Here is an 8,501-nt window from a genome sequence, read left to right as displayed (position 1 = left end):
ATTATAACGCCCCCACGGCTGAAAGAGCGAGCATGTTTGGTGGGACGGGGATTCGAACTCGCGACCCTCAGATTGCGAGTCGAGCGCCTTATCCACCTGGCCATGCCGGGCCTACAGTTTTGATTTTATTACATATAATTTTCATAGGACTTCCAGGATTCGATTACCCGCAGTAGACACAGCAGATAACCCCATACGGTTATCCTTTAAAAAACAAACAAACTTTTACTAACATCTGTTCCTCGGTTGGTCAACGATTATTTTAAGTTTATGGATTAATAATACTAAAATGCGGGGTTCGATTCACTCACTGCGGTGGATAGAGTGCATATAGCCCATTGTGTAACTTTGTACTAAGAAAACAAGAACGACAAAAAAATAATAATACTGATAGCTCGAGCTCAGAAATCTCATAGCTAAATCTGTGATAATTTCAAATTAAATATTTTCAGCTAAAAAATTTCAGTTGGAAATGATAGTCTCTTACCTTTGGTTACACTGGAGGTATGTACAAACAACAACAACAAATGAGATAGAACTAACTGTCCAACATCTTTAAATAACATCTTGTTGTGTTCAATAAACGTCTATAAATTTTAATTGCACTGGAAACATTTATATGTTATTTCCGATAATTAGTCGTCAATTTTCAAGTCATATTATACGTTTGTTTATTTGAAGTTAAGCTACACAATGGGCTATCTGTGCTCTGCCCACCACAGGTATCGAAACCCGGTTTCTAGCCTTGTAAGTCCGCAGATATACCGCTGTGCCACTGGGGGGCTATTTTATAAGAAAACTAAAAAAGTTGGTTACCCACTGTAACCATGGTAATTTTACGACCCAAGAAGTGCGCAGCAAAGGCCTGCATGCTTACGACGGAACTATGTTTTATAATTATCTTATGAAACATGTCTTTTGGCTGTTTTTCAAACACCCGACAACAGGAGATTGGTATATTCTTTTAAAACGGTCAAGACTTGAACTTCTTCAAATGTTAATATGTAAAACGCTGACCAGATGCGTTGAATGTGGATAAATAACTAGAATTTAATTTATATACACTATATTTGCATCTACAATTATAAAGTGTCTTGGAACTGTAGATGGGAAGACCACAGAACCATTATGTCTACGGTTTATCTCGATATCGCCCTCTGGTGGCGTTTGATATAACTTTGGAGACCAGCTTTTATAAATACGAAATCGATATGGTAAAATATGTTTTAATTTATTACAAAAGGCTTCACGTCAGGCAAATTTAGGAGTAATTTTCATGATTTGCCACGAAAGATAAACAAATTCAAACCAATATTATTTATTGTCATTGAATGTGAATTCACATAACATCCTACAAGGGTAAGTAACGGCTCTGAATAGTCTGTTGCATCATCATACTGATTTGGTGAAATAATACGTTATAAATTTTGAGCATCATTAAAATCATAATTAGTAGAGTAATAAAAAATCATGTTTTTTCCTGTATACTCCAAAATATAATGTTTCATTTTTAGTTGACTAATTAAGTACAAGTTTTTGTTACTCCCAGCTGTACGCTAACTAAATATGCTAATGAGTGAGGATAAGAAGCCGAGTCTTTGTTACTCTAAATTTTACTACTAATTAACATTGAAACATTTCGTTCGTGAAAGTATTTTATCCACGTACTTTTTGTTTGAATAATAATAACAATAAAACATTTCGAAGACGAGGCTTACCGTTTATTACTGGTACTCTAAGTCAGGTTGTTCACGGTAATCTCTCTCGAATATACTATAATCTTCAAAGAAATGTCACATATACCTCGTTTGTTCTAAATCTCATACAGCTGGGAAACTGTCATACTTTTCCATAATTCCAATTTATATTTCTTGCAAAATCCAAGATAATACCCTTATTTAATAGCAAATACTACAACTGGATTTAAGCAGGTTTTGCAGCGAGATTTATAAGATTGTCCACAGAGTTAATAAGACTTGGAGTGACAGTTTTGTACTCGAATTAAAAGCTTGTTGTTTTTTGTTGTTTGACGCGCTAAGAAAAGTAAAGTTTACTTTGAAATACTGTAACAAGTATCTTTATTGTTACATTAAACTTGTTTACTGAACACCTTTTTCTATAAAAGAATGCACTTGGTAACATAATATGTCTAATTATTATGAAGAAGACAAGAATTATTATTATGGGATCGAAAACTTCTGTAACTACAGCTTTAGCAGCTCAACACTTGGACTTAGCAGCAACCAGACATAATACTATTTATGGAAATGCAAAGGTAATTAATTTTATTTCAAATCAAGGGAAACTTACCAAGTCTGGCTGTCTGTTTTATTGGTATTAGAAAGTATCAATAAAACAAGATTAACATAAGTTTTGAAATGTAGATTGCAAACTAAAGTTTCAATTTACTTCTGATTAGTAAATGAATGCAAATTAGGCTTAGCTGTTTTCGAAAATGGTTTAGTAAATGAACGCAAATTAGGCTTAGCCGTTTTCGCAAATGAAAGTGTGTGTTTTTTTCATAGAAAAGCCACATCAGGTTATCTGCTGTGTCTGCCGAGGGGAGTCGAACGCTTGATTTTAGCGTTGTAAGTCTGTAAACTTACCGCTGTCCCGCCGGTAGACCGAAAATGAAGGTAATATAAAAATTAACATAAAAAAGAGCGTGGGTGAAATATGTGATAATCCATTGAAGTTTCTTTTTCTCAGATTTTCGGGTGCTTTAAAGTTGTTTTTAAATTAATTCGGAATTGATTTTTTTAATTTAATCAAATTTAGACACTATACACGGTGAGTAAACTTACAATTTATAGTACTTTCGAAACACGGCCCTTTCTTCTTCATGATCAAACTGAGAATGCCTAAGTAAAGCTGAGTGTGACAACAACAACAAAGAAAAACAAAAAAAAAGCAGGTGGACTGACGTCATGGCAGACCAACATAAAGAATCGGAAGTATTTTGATTAGCTTTGATTAGATTGTTGCAGGTATGACTTATTTACGTGGTACAATATACGACAGGAAACTAAAATGTTAGATATAAATAGGTTGGAGAGGTTTTGTTTAAAAAATAAAAATGACAAATGTAATGAATACTGATAAAGATGTGATATGAAGATTGATTATAAATAAAATGTTAAATAGATAGAACTAAACAGATAAAACTGAACGTGGAAAATTATCATAAATAAATAATATGTATTAAGAAAGCTTATGGGTAAAAATAAACCATTCCTACCACACATGAGAAAGAGGAAGGGAAAAACTTAATGAGAACTAATTAATGGTCGAAGCTAATCCAGGATCTAGGTTTATTCTACAAGGTCGGTTCTGTATCAGCTTTAGTTTTTAAATCGGACTCAATACATATGGGAATCGTATTATGAATAGAATTACCGGGTTGGTTGAAGTCATGGTCTTTTTCGGTGTTAATAGAAGATTTATGGTTGTTGAAACGCTCTCCAAGAGTCGTTTGGGTCTGTCTTACAGACTGGTGATGACAAATTTTACCCTGTTTCAGGTTAATGATATAGCCTCTTCTACTGAGTAATTTCAAAGTGGTTTTGGCCACATTTGTCGGAAAAAGAGTTAGTAACATTGTTTGGTTTGCTTGTTTGGTTTGAATTTCGCGCAAAGCTACACGAGGGCTATCTGCGCTAGCCTTCCCTAATTTAGCAGTGAAAGACTAGAGGAAAGGCAGCTAGTCATCACCACCCACCGCCAACTCTTGGGCTGCTCTTTTACCAACGAATAGTGGGATTGACCGTCACATTATAACGCCCCCACGGCTGAAAGGGCGAGCATGTTTGGTGTTTTTTTTTATGAACTTCTAAGCTACACAACGAGCTTTATTACACAGATGACAAACTTGAAATGAATGAAAATGTTTTTCCAAAATACGCAAAAAGTTTCTGAATATAAAGTGATAAGTAATAACAATAGGAATTCTCTTTGACCTTTCGTGTTACACTGTTTAAGGACAGTTTTTCTTTGAGTGTTGTTAGTTTTTTCAATCTCTCTCTGTCATTTTCAGCATCCTTACAACCGATTTGTAACGTGATCTATTTTAAACCTTCAGTGACTTTTCTGTAATTTGTTTCATCAGTATAGATTTTCTTGGTTCGGAGAGTTTGACTGTAGGTAACTTTCCATTTGGTGTGGTGGTGGGGGCAAGTTTTGTTGTGAAGATACTGTGGTCTTTCATTAATTTTTTATTTTTTTTTATAAATCATTGTGTGAAAAATCGTCATTTAAAGATACAGTGACGCCAAGAGATTTAATTTGGATAGAAGAATAATCAAAGATAAACTTGGTTTGTTTGTTGTTGTTTTTTTCTAAATATATTTTAGTGATTCATGACCGAATGTCCATATGAAAAATATGTCACCTATGTAAACGTTTCCAAGTGTGTGATTAAATAATTCTTTACCAAACGTTTCTTTCTCATAACTGATGTGTATTTTTTTTTTTTTTTAGTTTCCCCTTAATCGTTCTTAATACTTATTATATACTTATGATAATTTTCTAAGTTTCTCGTTTATCTTCTTGGTTCTATCTATTTAATACTTATTATTTACTTATGATAATTTTCTAAGTTTCTCGTTTATCTTCTTGGTTCTATCTATTTAATACTTGTTATTTTTAATCCATCTTCGTATTACATCTTTATTTTACTTTATCAATAATCAACATAGTTCATCTTGTCATTTTTCTCTTTTTTTATTAAAACAAAACCTCTCCAACCTCTTTAATCTAACATTCTAGTTTCCTGTCACTCGACCTTTTCTCACACTTAGCTTTACTTAGTCATTACCAATTTATCCCTGATGAAGAAAGGTCAACCATTCAAAGATATCCCTGATGAAGAAATGTCAACCATTCAAAGATATCCCTGATGAAGAAAGGTCAACCCTTCAAAGACATCCTTGATGAAGAAAGGTCAACCATTCAAAGACATCCCTGATGATGAAAGGTCAACCATTCAAAGATATCCCTGATGAAGAAAGGTCAATCCTTCAAAGATATCCCTGATGAAGAAATGTCAACCATTCAAAGACATCCCTGATGAAGAAAGGTCAACCATTCAAAGATATCCTTGATGAAGAAAGGTCAACCCTTCAAAGATATCCCTGATGAAGAAAGATCAACCCTTCAAAGGTATCCTTGATGAAGAGAGGTCAGCCCTCGGGTTTTGGAGTTTCGTATTTTTGTCTTTAATTGATTTTTGAACCGAAGTGTGTTCTTAATTACGTGAATTTAAAAGTCACGAGATGTTAGCAGTCATGTGAAATTTAGACCTGGCATGGCCTGGTGGTTAGGGCGCTAGACTCGCAACCTGTAGGTCGCAAGTTCGAATCTCGTCACCGAACACGCTCACCCTTCCAGCTGTGAGGGTGTTAATGTGACAATCATTCCCACATTTTGTTGGTAAAAGAATAGCCCAATAGTCGACTGTCGGTAGTGTTCACAAGTTGCCTCCCCTCTAGTTTAAATTAAGAATGGCTAGCGCAGATAGCCCTCGTGTAGCCTTGCGCGAAATTCCAAAAAACGAACAAACAAATCATGTGTAAGTTAAAGTCAATAGCTTAATTCTAAGAACAGCTCTGGATTTGCAGAAACTGGGTCAAAAAATAATGAGAGCGAAAAAAAAAGAAGAAGGGATTTTCAACATTTTCGGTCTTCATTGATAGTCGATATATCCTGAGAACCTAATTTGTTAAAATTAATGGGCATTTCAATTTCAGTGTCGTAAGTAGCGTTATTGGGGATAGAATCTTTTTTTCATCAGACGCATCCACCATTTCAAGTGTTCTACCTTAAATCCACCCTAAAAAATCTCAAGAAGCTCACGCGAATATCACGTGATTTATCGATGACAAGTACCAGTATGAACCCACTTATTGCCGTTCCCGTTACGAAATCGAAGACTGAAACAGCGGGAGTGAATGTGGTGCTAGGAACGTGTAGATGATTTACTGTAAACATTATTTTATTTGACAATAACTGTGGAAGAACTGAAAAGAACGGTTCGTGACCTTGTCGTATATACCAGGAATCAAACTGAATCATACACACACAAAAAAAAAATAGTAACAATAATCTCGTCCTTCACGTCAAGAATTTTTGGAAAATGGATAAAGTCAATCTTAGTACCTCAAAAAAATTGAATTCATAAGGCAATATCTGCTTTTAAAAAAAGCAAATAAAAAACTAATTTATTCTCACTAAGCAAAACAACTAGAAAAGTTTCTTTCTTTCTTTTTTTTTGGTCTGGAAAATAAAAATGATATCATTTTGCTATCACATTTAATGTGAGCCTTAATTTCAAATACGTTTTGTCAGGGGAAGTGTCCCCCTCAGGGTCGATTAGCGTGTAACATATTAATTTGGCTATGTGATCTGATAATCGGGCTTACTAAAGTCAGCGCTGAATAAGAAATTTTAAAACCTAACGAAAAGTCGTATAGTTTATATGATAAATTTTTATTTTTATCCGAGTATGACTAACAATTGGATTTTTTAATATTATTTATGGAACGTAACTAAAACATACTTTACGGATATTTAGATTTTGTTGGCTATAAAACACAAAGCTACACGGTGAGCTGTATGTGATCTGCCCACCGTGGGTATCAAAACCCGAATTTTTGGAGTTATAAGTCCCTAGACTTACTGACAAACCCACCGATTTTTTTTTCATGTAATCAACCCTTTCTAGAATTGAAATGTTTATTCTTGCTTAATAATCTTAGTCGCCATGTGTCTTTCACACTCGACTTAAAGTGTGCTCTTACTATGTAATTTATTTATCTACTGTCCCTTCGGTGGTGGGTCAGCAGTATGTCTGCGGGTTTATAACTCTAGAAATCATGTTCGATACTCACAGCACAGATAGGCCATTTATGTAGCTTTGTGCTTAATAACAAACAAACAAACAAAAACATCAACTATTTTGATAATCACTGGCTGAAGCACACGTGTATGGTTAGCGTGTAGGGCTGCGGATCGTGTTCAGGGTTATTCCGCTACACATACTTCACATTTTCTATTGTGTGTTGTTTTAAAAGTGACAGTCCATTAAAAGTGCCGGATAAAAGCCTTGTGATAGCGAGCAGCTCATAAGGTGCCGTTCAAGTCGAAAATTTCAAAGCGTTAATTTATTTATTTCAAACCACCTGAGTTTAATAAAAACAAATGTGAAAAAGTGTAAAAATGAACTTGTTTAGCCTTTGTCAAACGTGTTGCATTTACTGTTTATCATTTTCAACATTTAAAATTATAAATATTTTAACTGAACGAAGTTCAAATTATTCTAGAATGTATTCTACGCCTTGATGATAGGTTAGGCTTTTTTAAAAACAAACTATTTTCGTTTTCTTTTATATTAATCTGTGTTTGGTGATTAGGTTTCTTTTAAAATCATGAAATTAACTATAATTAAATGAAATGTCTGATGTTATGATAAGCCTAAAAAACGGTTGCAGTTAATTAATAGCACTAGGAAATTGCCGTTTATATATTTCTTTATATGGCATGTAGTAAATATAATACAGCAATCATTCATATCATAGCATATGAATTGAACTATTTTCAGATCACAATCAATCACAAATAATCCAGCTGACTGAAAAAAACAAGGATTATCTAATCTACATAACATGCTTTTAGTGATTGTGATAATTATGGAAATTTTGGAGCTTCTCGAGTTACAAGATGTATACTAAAACCGTCATTAAATAGTTGTTTCAAAAATTATGTTTTAAAAATTAATATGCAGATAAGATAGTAACATGCATTAGAGCATTTTTATTGTTCTATAATTTGCAGGGTTTGATACAAAATCCTTTACTCATTACTAATAACTTAAAATACTTCGAGTATTTGAATAACATGTGACTATCCTGTCACAATTAATTATTCATAATTATCCAACGGACGACTAGATGGTAAATTGATTGTGAGCCTTTTTATTAGTTATGAGTAAAGGTCTCTATATCTAACTTTGCAAACTGTTTGCATTCCATCACCATAAGACCACTACTGTTCTTTATTTTCCTTTGCTCTCCCAAGCAGAACTGATGAGCCGTGAATTCGGCGAAACTAGTCTACTGCACGGGGACTAACGAAATAAAGAATAGATTAGGTCTCAACATCATTCACGGATTTTTTTTTCTTTTCTTCACTGAAAATACGCATTTTGATATGTTTACTTGTTGTCGAAACATTCTTATTCTGTGAACATACTTCCTGTCACGCTATTGTTCGGTAGCACTAATAATCTTGATTTTGGACATCTAGCAAAAAATAAATAAAAACGTGTCTATTTCAACCAAGAATGTAATTACTTTTTTGGTTATAGTAATTTTAGGATCCTAAAAATCTGAGTTTGCATTGAACAACACTGGTAGATCACGTGATCATAAATAGATTTTTTTTTTAAAGATACCTGAAGATGGCAGCAAACTGTATTGGCATTTTCGATCTGGCATCATCAGGTAAAC

This window comes from Limulus polyphemus, unplaced genomic scaffold (assembly GCF_000517525.1).
Source record: "Limulus polyphemus unplaced genomic scaffold, Limulus_polyphemus-2.1.2 Scaffold4346, whole genome shotgun sequence".
NCBI lineage: Eukaryota > Metazoa > Arthropoda > Merostomata > Xiphosura > Limulidae > Limulus > Limulus polyphemus.
Note: the sequence above shows the minus strand (reverse complement) of the source record.